The sequence below is a fragment of the Toxorhynchites rutilus genome, chromosome 1 (assembly GCF_029784135.1).
Source record: "Toxorhynchites rutilus septentrionalis strain SRP chromosome 1, ASM2978413v1, whole genome shotgun sequence".
Lineage (NCBI taxonomy): Eukaryota > Metazoa > Arthropoda > Insecta > Diptera > Culicidae > Toxorhynchites > Toxorhynchites rutilus.
Window position 1 is genome coordinate 120295692 of NC_073744.1, and position 16476 is coordinate 120312167.

The following is a 16476-nucleotide window of genomic DNA, read 5'->3' on the forward strand; positions in this document are numbered from 1 at the left end:
TTTCTCGTCATAGCGGTAGATAACCAACACCAGTGATATTGACAGGAACAGAATAGTAGTAGCAGTAAAACAAACACCGGCAGGTCAAATAAAGGGTGTGTCACATCAAATTGCATCACGGAAAAAACGATATAGAAATTTAATTTTTAGGAATTATATCTTCAGCTTTCGCTTATAATCAGATAAGAGGGTATAGATCACGTTGGCCATGCTTCACTGTCGATTTTTCGTAAATTCGAAAAAATGTCGTCGAACGAAAAAGAGCGTCGTGAATTAATCCTGTGCACTCATTTAGAGAATCCGGAGTTGTCACATCGGGACATCGGTAAGATGCTGGGAATCGTCCAATCCACGGTCAGCAGAGTACTAAAACGATACTTCGAGAACCTAACCATCGACCGGAAGGTGAAGAACGGCAAAAATGGATGCTCCGTCAGTGAAAAAGATCACAAGCGCGTAGTTAAGCAGTTTAGACGTGATCCGAGAAGTTCGGTCCGGGATGTCGCCAATAAGCTGAATTTGTCAAGTTCATTCGTCCAGCGGACCAAACAGCGGGAGGGCCTGCGTACATACAAGGTTCAGAAGGCTCCTAACCGCGACGAAAGGCAAAACATGGTGGGGAAGACGCGAGCCCGGAAGCTGTACACCGAAATGCTGACGAAGCCGCATTGCCTGGTAATGGACGACGAAACCTACGTCAAAGCGGACTTTCGTCAGCTGCCGGGCCTGTTGTTCTTCTCCGCAGAGGACAAATTCAGTGTTCCGGAGGAGATTCGCAAGCAGAAACTATCCAAGTTTGCCAAAAAGTACATGGTGTGGCAAGCGATCTGCTCTTGCGGAAAGCGGAGCGCCCCCTTCGTGATGACCGGCACGGTAAACGGGCAGGTTTACCTTAAGGAGTGCCTACAGAAGCGCTTACTACCACTATTGAAGCAGCACTAGGGCCCGACCATCTTCTGGCCGTATCTCGCTTCGTGCCACTATTCAAAGGACGTGTTGGAGTGGTACGAAGCCAACGGGGTCACCTTCGTGCCAAAGGAAATGAACCCGCCCAATTCGCCGGAGCTTCGCCCAATAGAGAAATATTGGGCGATTATGAAGCAGGCCCTCCGGAAGAACCCTAAAGTTGTCAAATCGGAGGCGGACTTCAAGAGAAAATGGATTTCTGTTCAAAAAAACTACAACCTGACGTTGTACAGAACCTTATGGACGGGGTAAAGAGGAAGGTGCGAGCATACGGGATTGGACTCGAAGTATGAATAAAAAGAAAATGCCAAAAGTTGTTTAATAGTTTTTATTTTACTGTCTAACATTTTCAAAAGGATCGGTCTACTGGGCGAATTTCTACAGCATTTTTTCCGTGATGCAATTTGATGTGACACACCCTTTAAGAGCCGAGGAGATAATCGAGCACTGTAGTGTTATTATACACTTGGTATATATCTCGTTACAATAGTGGTCCAGTGAGAACCCACGCTGCGCTGCACGAATTAGGTCACTTACACTTCCACAAACCGCCTCCTCGATCTTCAGCGATAGCTATTTGTAAAACAATTCATGTCTGTTATTTGATGTTGAAACAGTTTTAACAGTCTATTTCACCCGATGTAACTTGCTTCTAATATTATGCGTTGAAAACATAGTATTTAGCGAATTTTCGACTCAAACAACCAATAATTTCGATAATTTCGAACCAGCGATGTTTCCTTCGTTGTGTCCCCGTTTCATATCCCTCCTATCCGATCGATAAACTTTTACTTAGTCGCGGCAATACATACACACACTCTTTACAGATGCACGGGCCGAAGGTTGTGCAGTCCACTGATCATTCAACAAGAGCCAAAGGTTGTACCGCTCATGACAACTCTACACGAGCTGATGATTGCGCCGGCTAGTGACCATTCTATCCTGGATTCCTCGAGTCGAGAAAGACGCACCACGCTAGATATGGGGTGCATACTAGGGGGGCGTTGCAGATCAACGGTCAGCTGCATCCCAATAGGAAGTATCCCGTGTCGGGCACACGTACAGAGCATCGAAGACTGCAATATAACAATTATGAGAACACTTGTAATACTAACCTCGAGTCAACCGCGAGTAATCGGTTACATATTACTAACATAGTTGTAAGACAAAAATTGTCAAAATATTGGACTCCCGGCCCCGTCAGGCTAACGCCACATGTGCCTTAATAAAATATATATTTTGGAAAAAAAAACCAATAATTTCGATATCAATTGAAGCAGCCGAAAATAGCACATCCGGTTTGTTTTGCTTGCCGTATGAATGCCAATGCCACATTTATTGGAATAAACTTCAAAACTTCAAGGTACGTTAAATGTGCTATATAACAATACCAATTATAACAAACGTTGAATAACCTATCAAACTTTATTGAAAAGTAAGTTTTAGTATGTTTATTTTTTAGTTTTAAGTAATTTGAGTTTCCTCCGGAATGATCGACATTGGTTCGTACCATGTGAAGATATTTGAAATAATCACCTGGCATCCCTGCTCCTGAATTCCATGGTTGGTCGATTTAGGACCACCCTTCCCTTTAATACATTTTCATAGTATACTATTAGGCGTTTAGGCTTCGAATAGGTCGATTGATAATAACGCTTCAGAAATATTTCACTGGACGAAAACAACAAATTGGGTGCAGGTGAAACGTGATTTTTTGGAGTTAACAAAAACACTCAAATACCACGCGTGGTGCAGCTTCTATCTCTTTTGGCCGAACGGATTTTTTCATCGCGCTCTATTGAACGTTGCACAACAGAATGATTATGGTGGCCGTTGGAAATTGTGTTTACAATTTCTACTATTTCGCACAAGGCGTGGGAGTGAATGGGTGCAACGCACTCGATGCCTCGATGTTCCAAATTCATTTACATCCCAATAAATCGTATTTTATACGGTGGAAAAAGGAACACACGGTTCGATTATGAATGGGTCGTGAAATTGGGTTCGAATCCAATCCGCTCCATTTGTTATGTTTTATCTGTCGATGCACTATTGTGGAATAAAATGGCAGTAAATGTGGTGAACATATTAATCGATATGAAATGTATTTTCCGCGTGGTCCAGCTGTTCTGCGCTGTTCAAAATGGGTGTTTTGTCTCTGTCGAGGCTATATTCAGCGATATGGTTCTGTGCATCCTTGTCGCAGAAATATGTTGGTTCTTCTTCAAAGGTGGAAGAAACTCGTTTTCAGTATGTTAACTGACAAATAAAAACAACATAATTGCATTGGGCGCCATGCTGTCGGGTTGAATTGTACAAGGTCAAACATCATCTTTAATTACCGATGTTTGTTGAAGATTAGTTGGGCCTGCCCGGGTCAAAACACGCGAAGCAACACAGAGAGGAAAAGGAGGATCCGAATTTACGATCTGCGCTAGCGAAAGGCCTCGGATTATATCATGATGGGTAATTTGGGGCAGTTATGTTCAATTTGTGCTCACATGATGTTTTGTGAGGGCATGAATATTTTTTAGTTCTAACTCAGATTTCTTTCCCATAAATCACTGAAAAGCGAATCGTGGTATAAATCTGGCTTGTTGGATAACGATGGATGGTCTTCATCAAACGACTTTGTTAGTGCCAGAGAAGACACTCTTACTTGCGATCAGTTTTAGACTTTTTTGCTTTTAACCTTCGTAAAACTATGAAAGTCAGTTGCTTTTGCCAATCCCGCGCTTTGTGCAGCGTGATACTTTCTAAAACTGTGTCAAACCTACTTTTCGTAGAGTACCTCATACCAGCAAGGACATGAATGATGGTGATGAATTTTATATTTTAACTAATTGAAACTAACGATAATTTCCCAAGCGTCATTGGTAACGAAAGGAAGTGAAGGTTGCTTCAGCAGAGGATGTTTCAAGAATCTGCACACGAATTGATGCTGGTCGAACAACGAAAACAACGATTTAAAAAATACGGTGGGGTTTTCTACATTCAATCAGTGCGGTTTGTTTTTGTGAATTAACTCCATTGAATTTGTACGGATGAAGATGAGATGAAAATTTTGTTTCAAACTTGGACAGATCAAATCAAATTTGAACTCAAACATATGTGAGGACTAGACAGATAAATCTCTAAAAAAACGACTGAAGCATTCGCTCCGGTGAAATAGTAAAAAACAGCAGAGAGTTCAATTTTCGCAATTCAATTTTTCTCCATCTGCACAACTGAAATTTTATTTTCTTGTTTGTTCACAATGAGTCATCAGCAACTCATTTCATTGAAGTACTTGGTGAAGGGTGATGAAGAATTTGAAAAAATGAAGAAGTTGAACATGTTAGCAAAACATTCCTTCAACATGCAACCTTGATTATTGGGACTCACAGTTACAAAATAAAAAAAAAAAGAAAAAAGCATCGTTCGTTTTCGAAAGAGTTGAAACATTCAACAACTTTCTAGACGATTTCCTAATCCAAACCATGCTTTTTTCAATTTTTTGTTCAATAATTATCATTGAGAGCTAGGACCGACATTCATGTTGTGCAAACAGTGTTGATGGCGGGCTGAATGGAGAGCGCAGCAAGAACAGTGAGGGACTCAACATGTTAAGAAGTTGTTTGAAGAAATCTGTTGTCGTACCTATTCCAAAAATCCTGAATTTTCAAAACCGAAAGACATTATTATTTAATTTATTCTGTTTCTTCTTTTTTTAAGTGAGAAGACGGTGCCAAGGCAGAAAACATGTCACATATTCATGATATTGTTTTAACACCACATAATTACTCATTTCATTGGGAATCAACTTTGATGTTTCGTCTACCAGTTTATGAGTTGGAATTTTTTCAAGATTCGTTTAATATGCTAGAATATTAAGTATATCCATCCCGTATAAAAATAACTACTTGAAATTGGAAGCATTCCCATTTTCCATACATTTTTTCTATGTTTTTCTGTTCTGCAGTCAATATCGGTTTCTGTTTTTCAACAATGCATTGTACCGATCCTACCGAAATAATTAGAAAAAAATTTTTTTTTTTAAAACAAACCTTTTTATGACAACTCAATAGATTTATTGTACGTCCAAACATTTTCGAATAACCCTTGCCTTTGACTCCGTGAAAACTGCCTTTTTAATCCTCTCTATATACACTGCGTTTCACAACTATAGAACCACTGGTTTTTTTTGAGTTTCCAGAAATATGTAAGATGTCGGTTGAATTGAATTATATAGTGTAGAATACAATGACTGTCTTCATTTATAAGACTGGCCATTTCAACTCAATTGTTGTGTTCAGGCGTGAAACAAACAAAAACTAAAATTTCAGTGTTTCATAACTATAGAACCACATGGAAAAACTGTCACTCCTTTACAAAATTAACGTCAATTGAACATGAATTACGATAAATACCTAATTTGTAGGTCATCTTTAGTTCTCAATCTGTTCAAATAACTCATTTGGGTGGTTATGACCGAGCTGCGCCATGTTGTCGTGTGTATCTAGTTCTACGTAGAGGATAATGTTCGTTTAAGCTCTTCAAATCACTCATACTGTTTGTAAGCTTCATCTACGAATACGTCCGATCACTTCTCATAAGTTTCTGACGGGGTTTTGATTCTGTAAACAAGCTGACCAGTCCAGAATATGAAGCCCCTATTCATTAAACCCTTCCATAACCTTCCGGATTTTATGAATTGATGCCAAATTACCCAATTATCACATTGTTTTTGATGCAAAAACAGCAGTACATGATTCTGAAGTACTTCATTGCACTTCTGAGTGTTCATTCGTGTTGATGGTGAGCTATCTAAACCAGGCCTTTTTGAGAAAATTCTGCCCAAACCATCAAACTGCCGCCTGCAACGTTACGAGTTGAAAAATTAGATGTCTCGTTCCGTAAATCCTTCCAGTATGAAGAAATTCTATTTAAGTTCAATTTCTTTCTATCAGAGAAGTTCTCCTGAAATAGTGAAACCCATGGAATTAGCTTCTACATTAGGTTTTGGACTCGCTGTTTTGAAAATGAGATTTTGGTTCGTTTTTCGAAGAGAACGAATTTATTTACGTTGTTAAATGTCAGATGGCGTTTTTTTTTGAAAATCGCAAAATCACCGGAAATCGGGCTTTTAAAGAACAAATATTTGATGCCAAATGTCCTAAAATTGCATGACACGTCGAGATTTACAGTTATCTAAAAAAATTGTTTTGCCAAAAATTGATTTTTCAGGCGGAAAAACGACCAAGCGCCAAAAAAAAAGCGCCATATATTATCGTGCAAATCAGTTCCGAATGAAAAATCGAGATTACTATGTTTATTCGCACCAAAACAACAACTTTTCGTTTCGTACTCCGAAAAAACGTCCCAGAATGCTGATTTTTGACAAAAAAAAAATTCGAGGAAGACACTAGATCTCGACGTTTCATGTAATTGTAAAAAAATTGATTTTTCAGGCGGAAAAACGACCAAGCGCCAAAAAAAAAGCGCCATATATTATCGTGCAAATCAGTTCCGAATGAAAAATCGAGATTACTATGTTTATTCGCACCAAAACAACAACTTTTCGTTTCGTACTCCGAAAAAACGTCCCAGAATGCTGATTTTTGACAAAAAAAAAATTCGAGGAAGACACTAGATCTCGACGTTTCATGTAATTTTAAGACATTTGGCATCAAATTTTTTTTCGAAAACCCCGATTTCCTTTACTCCTCCCTTGGGTGATTTTTCGATTTTCAAAAAACTCAAACTTTGACCGCTTTACGCCATTCTCCCTTAAGTCCGATTGAGCTGAAATTTGCCATAGGGTGTTTTTTCGAGGTGATGAAAATTTTGTATAGGGTAACTTTTTGAAATTTTAGGGTCGATTTTTTCCCATACATTCATTGGCAGCCTAACGTGTATACATACATTCAATGCATATGATGTTGAAAACATTGCTGGAGTCATGGTAGGCGATGCAAGAAATTGTGATTCGAAAAAGAGACAATAATCCGGAGTTCAACGTTATTACACACAGTTCAAACGACGCTCTCCATCTTCTGCTTCAATGGTTCCTAATGTTCCTAACGTTCACCATCTCAACGTAGAATTACTTGCGAACGATAGAGAGGTAGAGAGAGAACGACTGCGATTCTAGACAATCAGAAGCGGTGTGACAAAAAATGAATGAAATGAAGAATGAGAATTATTTGTTTATTTATTTGTTATCAACAGGCCTGAACAAGAGTGCCCTAATGATATACTTAAATCTAACTTAAATTCTACTTAATATCTAAGGGCATTAGAAAAAATCTTTTTCAGATGTGAACGGGTCAAGTTAAAATCGTACGAAGTGTACGAGCGGTTGAAAACTCGGCACATACTTGAAACGGGTTCATTATACCCGTAATTAGTGCGTGAAGAGGGGACACAAATGAATTTATGAGAGCGCAAAGTTCGTGTCCTTATATTAAAATTAATTAATTGGAGAAGAATAGAACAGTCGATGTTTGAGAGGATCAGGTCTGATACGAATATCGCTTTAGCGACGTCTCTACGTAGATTTAGTGAGTCTAGTCCAATTAAATTAGTGCGATCTTCATAATTTGGAAGATTTCAAGGATTGTTCCAAGGCAAATTTCGCAGAGCGAAACGAACGAATTTGCGTTGAATCGCTTCGTTGAATTCGCTGAACGCCATTTCGATAATAAGGCGACCATACCACACAAGCATACTCGAGGATTGAGCGGACCAACGCACAATATAGAGACTTTAAACAATGTATGTTCCTGAAATCTTTCATAACGCGAAAGATGAATCCTAGGACTCTGGATGCTTTACTGGTGATATAAGCTACGTGTTCTTTAAATGTTAACTTAGAATCGAGAATGACGCCAAGATCTTTGATGGCCATAACCCGGTTCACAATGACATTTCGTAATTTATACGGGTGGGCAATAGCTAAACGTTTCCGCGAAAAGGTGATAATTGAGCATTTGCTGGATTCAAAACCATCCTGTTGATGTCACACCATTCATCAAAAATGTTGAGTTGCTGCTGTAGGTATGCTGCGTCATCAAGACAATTAACGATGCAAAATAGTTTGAAATCATCTGCGTAAGAGAGTTTGTGGCACTTCAGACAGAAATTAACATCGTTGAGGTAGAGTAGAAAGATGTAGGGGCCAAGGTGACTTCCTTGAGGTACGCCAGATGTAGCTCGAAATGGAGAAGATACAGTGTCACCGATTTTCACTGACATCACACGATCGGTCAGGTACGAACGTAACCAGTTCAGAAAGTTGCCATGAAATCCAAGACGTTGTAGTTTGGCGACGGCAATTTCATGGTTTATCTCGTCAAATGCAGCTGAGAAATCTGTATACACAGCATTAATTTGTTGGCGTGACTGTAGAGAGCGAGCGATGAATGAGGTATACAATACTAGATTTGTGGATGTAGATCGTTTGGGAACGAAACCATGTTGTTCATCAGCGATGTAATTGCTGCAGGCATAGGAGATGTAGTCCAGAACTATCAGTTCAAAGAGTTTGGAAACCGAGCAAAGGCTAGCGATCCCTCTATAGTTATTGACATTTCTTTTGCAACCTTTTTTGAAGACCGGGAAAACAAAAGAATTTTTCCATGCCTTTGGAAAAGTTCCACATGACAGTGATTGGCTGAACAGGAGACTCAGAGGCGACGATAGACTGCTGGAGCACTTTTGGTACACTATAGAAAGGATACCAGAATTTGTAGAATTTTTGATAACGTGGCAGGCTTCTTGTACTCTGCTAGAACTTATAGCAGTCAATGTGCAAACAGGCGGAAGGCAAGGTACATTACTTATAGCTGCATCAATATGATCTTTGTCTAGGGTTTCACTGACGAAAACACTGCTGAATTGTTCCCTAAACAGTGAGCAAATGGTATCCTTGTTCGAAGCCTCCACATTATTACGTGTCATCACAGTAGGAGGTCCAGACTCTTTCCTCTCTTCATCTACGTACTTCCAGAAATCCTTCGGACTGAGTCGTAGATTATCTTGAATACGATTTAAATTAGCTCGAAATAAGGTGTTATTTAACCATTTGTAGTTTTTGTTGGCTTCCTCAATATCGCGTCCATTCAGAATATCATTCCAGTTAATGGTTGAGAAGAAACGATTCATCAGTGGGAAAATCGATTTACGATAGTTGTAATGAGTTGATTCGATGGTGTTTGCAAAAACGGGCGGTGACGATTCAAGTAATGATACCAGAAGCGGAGGATGGTGGCGACACATTTTCACTAAAGCGGAGGGAGCTGATGTTACAGTCGCATTGTGGACCATCTCTGAATTAACGAAGCATAGATCGAGAATAAGATTGTTGTGATTCAAGATTCCGTTCATTTGGTTCAAATCAGCAGTACTGTATCCGTCCAGTAGACTTTCTGTCATAGGGTTCATAGAGGAGCACGAGAAATTAGGATATAAGTAATTGGACGTGCTTCGAATCCAGATAATACCAGGTAGATTAAAATCGCCAAGAAGTAAGATGTTGTCATTTAGTTTCATTTGATTCCTTATCCAAATAATTGATGAGATGTACGTATCTATTACTGCAGAATCGTTCACACGATCCGGAGGAATGTCCGCAATACCAATATAAGTAGAATGGCTATAAAACGTTACGGCAACCCATATTTGTTCCACACTATGGCCATTTGGAGGAATTAATTCACGCGAGATGAATTTCGATCTAACAGCTAATTATTACAACATTACACGTAGTCGGTCCCACACATTGCTGGATGTATTCGATTGGATAGCGAAAGCGAGAATTACTTCATATGCTCATTATTAATATGGATAGTCAACAAAATACGCCCTGAGGAAATCGATAGTGAAATTTTCTCAAAAATTCAAGATACGTCTATCGATCGAGTCAAAATCAGCCGAATCTATTGCAATATCGCATTCTGTCATCCGTTCGCCTTCGACGTATTGTGCAAATGTGGCAACCTTGAAACACAATGCGATATAGACGTCATTGAGCTTCGTGTTCCTTTTCTGTGAAGCGTAAATTGTTATGAATTTTCGAGTGACACACGCGAGTAAACATGCTTTGAAAACAAAAATTATCAAAATAATAAATTTGGGTCTGCTATGTGTCCAAGAGAACACACATGTCAGATTCGTTAATGAAATACATCCCATCAACAAAAGGGATGGTTAGTGTTTTTTAAATTTCTGTTGGTAATAAACGCTTTATTCCTCGCTTATATGTCAAACACAAGTATGAATACAAGTGTCACGAACTTTCGCGTATGTGTAGATCGTTAAAATATGTATACACACTTAGAATGCATTAGTTATTTTTTCTTTTAAAACCAATATATTCACTACAAATTTGTTAGAATTTTGCTAAAATAAAATAAAACATTACCAATTTTAGATTCAATAATAATTTTCATTACATGATAACATTCAGTCGTATGTTTGCTTGGCTTCAAAATTTATACTTGGAAAAATGAAGTTTATCGAAATTTCAGGAAAAATGCAAATATATATATATATATATATATATATATATATATATATATATATAAAATTGGAAGAAAATTCAGCTAAATTACACAATATTCCATTTTTTTTTGTTTGTTCAGGTGCATGTAAAATCAATACTAAATGTATACAATTAAAAAAGTTCTTTTTCATACTACTGATAAGTCTTTAGCCAAAACAGATTTCCCCAGTTTTAAAAGAGATGTAATTTCCATGGTTTTTCGCTGCGATTTTTTATTTCTGAGTAATGCTCCGATTTACAGAGCATTTTGAAAAAGAATAATACTTGAATTGAAAGCAATTCGTATTCGCTATTCCATCATTATAAATTAATTTTGAAAAATAATAAAAGGTACACACACAAAATATTCTAGTTGGTTTGAATAATTATGCTAAACATAACAATTGTATTTAAACATGGCAAAAAAATCTTATTAATAATTTCCTTGATTTTCTTAAACAAAGAAAAAAAAAACAAAAAAAAAGGAAAAAAAACTTTTTAAGTTGAACGGTTTAATGTACTAAAAGCTAGAAAATAATTAGGCAAGTTGCAGTGAGTAGTTATCACATCCGTTTCTTCATTAATCTAGAGCAATGATAAGACTCATATAAAATTGCGGGCTTGTGATGAAACAACTAACTGTGGATAATAGGAATCCGATGTGCCCCACGATTTTATTTCAGTCTCATCATTGCCCTAGATTAATGAAGGAACGGATGTGATAACTACTCACTGCAACTTGCCTAATTATTTTCTAGCTTTCAGTTCATTAAACCGTTTAACTTAAAAAGTTTTTTTTTTACTTTTTTATATTTTCGAGTTTTTAGTACATTATATGTATGATTAGTATACTTCTCTACAATAGAACCATTCAACCTTTTTTTTTTTTTTTTTTATCCCATTTATTTATTTGAGGCTCATTAGCATTTTTAGCTGTAACAGAGCCGAATTTTAATCGTGTACATGTCACATGGTTATCATATCTATAATTAGCACATTACACAGTTGCCATTCGCCAGTATTCCTTCTATACCATTACATATGGTACATACACACAGTAGCCATTTAGGCGTAAGGGTATTCTTTCTGTTCTTCCATTATCCAGTTGGACCACCGGACAGCGGAGACAGTTGTTTGATCATTGTTGAGTTATTTATAGAACAGTAGCCCGATGTGTCTGGCAGAGCAGAGCAGTTGTATGGATGAATCGATCTTATTTCGACCGTGGATCGATCTCCATCGCTGATGATTGTTGCGTGGACGTAGCTATTCTGTAACAACACAAAGATGGTCAATGAGGGCCCTGAGTTTTGAACTCACGATCGATCGCTTACTAAGCGAACGCGCAACCAATGTGGCTACGGAGACCCCCTAACCTTTTGACGTAGGACTACGTCTTTCATTTCTATACCGGGGTGTAAAACCAAAGTTTCGAGAACGAAAGCGTTACGCTGGAGACCGAGATTTTGAGCGTTAATAGCTCTTAAACAACTGAACGAAATGGTATGATAAACACTTCATTTGAAAGATAAAATGTCTACGCGTCATATACTTGTTACTTTTTCATCCAAAAACTTGTTTCAATAGTCTTAAAATTGCTTTCAAAACAGGCTATTGAAATCACCAATCGGTATATAAGCGAGCGCCGCTCGGAAATCCACTCAGTTCTAATTGAACAGCGATTGGAGCATGTTGTCGCTGTTGTTGTGAAGCTAATTTCGTTTATCATGAAAACGCTGATGAACGGTGTCACCAAGAGCCTGTTTGTGCACCTAAGGCCAAAAGGGAATCCATCAGGAGGAGAGTGATGCCACGGTTCCGCTTGAAACATCGGAGCAGCCGCCACACACACACACATACACGCGCGGAATTCTCGTTGCTATCATCGTTGCTGAAAAATAATCTGCCAGTTCCCCTGGGAATTGAAAAATACATTCATGCGAAAGAATTTATTTTAATGTTTTCTATCCATATAACACTGCAACCAAATACATTTGGTTTTGTTATTTTTCAATCAATCGCAATTAACAGGAAAGCTTCTGAATATTTTTTTCCCCATCAGTGGAAATTTTCGTATCCAATATTGGATGCATAACATGAAAAACGGAAAATGTTTCACATCGCGAAAATCAAGCCATTTTCGAGCGATTATTTGCTTTCTACTCATATAATGCTGCGACCAAATACATTTCGTTTTGGATTTTTTCAATCAAGTGCGATCAACGTAAGACCACGTCTTTTGGCAATTTATTAGAGGTGCAATGAATCTTTAGGAATTCCCGCTCTACGCGCACTGGCAAACAATGTTTACTCAACAATTTCTCAAACGAGAAATGGGTGTTGTGAGAAAGGATTAGCGAACGCGAAAACGACAAACGGCAGAAAGATACGTTTGGAGGTTGAAGGAAAGTGGCAGAAAACTTCTTCATTCTATCATTCAAATAATGTGATTCATACCACATCGTTTTGCCAGAAAGAGATTATTAATGTTCAAAGGAGGAATCGAGTCCTCCGAGGAAATTACCCAGCGCAAATTAGAGTCGACTATCGATTGCGGCATTCGTACACAAATAATTTTATAATGCAGTTTCACCAAAGTGATTTCTTCGGATATATTCACTACATCATGTCATGTATTTCATATTCTTCATTAAGAAATCCATATCCATGGCACCTATCGGTAACGAATTATTATCGAAACCACGATTTTCGCTAAATGCTCCTTTCAGTTCGGCCTGTAAAAAACTTTTCTGTACACTAATCCATCAAATTTGGAGCCCTGAAAAGGGCCGTTGATTATATGCTAAGCTAATATAGCAAGCTCTCCTCGGATACGATGGGCCAGCTAGATGTCCTTGGGCATGATGTGACGCGTTTTGCATGGATAGCACACAAATTGGTATCTTCGAATAAGCCTCCTGCAGCGTCATAGCCGCGGAACTTTGGAAGCGCAAGTCGGTTTTGAAGTCCTGAGCAATTCCACGAACCAAATGCTGCAAAGGTAGCTTGCGGATCAGCAATTCGGTCGACTTCTGATAGCGATGAATTTCACGCAAAGTTCCCGGTCGATAGCGATGTGGCTTCTTCACCTATCCTGCGGCTGGTGCGCTTATCCGAGCTGCTTTCGTGTGCCTTACCACTGAAAGACTAACTAGCTATCTGCTTGGTCCCAAACAAACGAGTCGTCACGGTGCGAGAGTAGAGTAAGAAATGAACGAAAGCAAAGGAAGCGTCATTTTATAAACCATAAAAGTATAGAATCTAAATCCCACCCTTATTATATTCGTGAGTATACAGTAAGCTTATATAATAAAGAGGGTGGGGTTTACATTCGATTCTTTTATGTTTTATAAAATGACACTTCCCTTGCTTTCGATCATTTCTTACTCTACTCTCGCACCGTGAGGACTCGTTTCATCGGGACTAAGCAGACAGCTCGTTAGTCCTTCGGTGGTAAGGCACCACGAAAGCAGCTCGGATAAGCGCACCAGCCGCAGGAAGCGTGAAGGAGCCACATCGCTATCGACCGGGAACTTCGCATGAAATTCGTCGCTATCAGAAGTCGACCGAATTGCTGATCCGCAAGCTACCTTTGCAGCATTTGGTTCGTGGAATTGCTCAGGACTTCAAAACCGACTTGCGCTTCCAAAGTTCCGCGGTTATGACGCTGCAGGAGGCTTATTCGAAGATACCAATTTGTGTGCTATCCATGCAAAACGCGTCACATCATGCCCAAGGACATCCAGCTTTCCCATCGTATCCGAGGAGAGCGTGCTATATTAGCTCAGCATATAATCAACAGCCCTTTTCAGGGCTCCAAATTTGATGGATTAGAGTTCAGAAAAGTTTTTTACAGGCCGAACTGAAAGGAGCATTTAGCGAAAATCGTGGTGTCGATGATAATTCAATACCGATAGGTGCCATGGATATGGATTTCATAATGAAGAATATGAAATACATGACATGATGTAGTGAATATATCCCCATATCGAAGAAATCACTTTGATGAAACTGTTTACCGTTTGTCGTTTTTAAGTGTTGGGAAAGGACATTATTTTTGCTGAGTAAATTCCAAGAAAAAATCCATTCCTTCTTCAAGCGTGATTCATTCTGCTTCGGATCAACGGAACAGTGATAATCATTTCATACAAAAGATAAAATGTCCAAGAGTTATACGATTGCTATTTATTGAGTCGGAAAATTGTTTCAATAACTTAATGATAGCTTCGAAAACAGGTTATAAAATGACGCTTCCTTTGCTTTCGTTCATTTCTTACTCTACTCTCGCACCGTGACGACTCGTTTGTTTGGGACCAAGCAGATAGCTAGTTAGTCTTTCAGTGGTAAGTCACATGAAAGCAGCTCGGATAAGCGCACCAGCCGCAGGATAGGTGAAGAAGCCACATCGCTATCGACCGGGAACTTTGCGTGTAATTCATCGCTATCGGAAGTCGACCGAATTGCTGATCCGCAAGCTACCTTTGCAGCTTTTGGATCGTGGAATTGCTCAGGACTTCAAAACCGACTTGCGCTTCCAAAGTTCCGCGGTTATGACGCTGCAGGAGGCTTATTCGAAGATACAAATTTGTGTGCTATCCACGTAAAACGCGTCACATCATGCCCAAGGACATTCAGCTGGCCCGTCGAATCCAAGGAGAGGGTGCTATATTAGCTTAGCATATAATCAACGGCCCTTTTCAGGGCTCCAAATTTGATGGATTAGAGTTCAGAAAAGTTTTTTGCAGGCCAAACTGAAACGAGAATTTTCGTTTGGATGCCATACAGCATCGAGAAAATTCCGGAAAGATCTAATCGTTGCTGAAAAATAATCTGCCAGTTCCCTGGGAATTGAAGAATACATCCATGCGAAAGAGTTTATTTTAATGTTTTCTAATTATATGGCGAACACAGCGACCAAATACATTTGATTTCGTAATTTTTCAATCAAGTGTAATTAGCTGGAAAGCTTCTGAAGATTATTCTTTCCCATCAGTAGGATATTTCGTTTCCAATAATGGATGCATAACATGAAAAACGGAAAATGTTTCGTATCGCCAAAATTATATAATTTTCAATCGATTATTGCTCAGTCGCCGAAATTTTCATACTCAGAGAGTTCATTCTCCTCTAGTTTGCCTTCCAAATTGCCATCGTAAACCACACCTTCTCTCGGTTCAATCACGCACGAAAAGCATACTGAAATGATATTCTGGTGGTGAAACCCATTCATTTTTCGTGAGGCGTCGTGCACAAATTACGTAACGCGATAAGGGGGGAGGGGTTAGATGTTGCGTTACTTTCTGTTTATTAGAGATAGGAAATTGCGTTACGAAAGGGGGGGGGAGGTTCAAAATCCGGATTTTTGCGTTACGTAATTTGTGCACGACGCCTGAGGACATCGACAAGACAACATCGTTACTGAACGAGCTGAACGGCGAGGGATCGAGGTATTCATTACCTGGCTTGACCTGACCTGAAATGCAATCAGTTTGTTTTAACTGTGAGGGAGCGCAGAAAAGCCGATCGATCAGAAGGAGAAGAGAAAGTGACCAAGAGAGTATCAGCATCGAAATACGGTTCCTCGGGAAGACATAGAAGCAGCCGCCACACACACACACATACACGCGCGCAACTCTTTTCGTTTGCTGGTTATCGAGAGGAAACCTGGAAAGAAATGATCGTTGCTGAAAAATAATCTGCCAGTTCCCCTTGGAATTGAAAATTACATTCAAGCGAGTTTATTTTAATGTTTTCTATCCATATAATATTGCGACCACATACATTTGGTTTTGTGATTTGTCAATCAAGTGCAGTTAACAGGAAAGCTTCTGAAGATTATTCTTCAGAACAAGGTTTTTTGTATCCAATATTGAATGCATAAAACCTTGAGTCTTCAAAGTAACACTCTCGTTTTTGAAGTCACCCAAATATTTATTTATTCATTCATTCAGGATGGATTTAGATTCAACTTCAAACAAATGATCTCT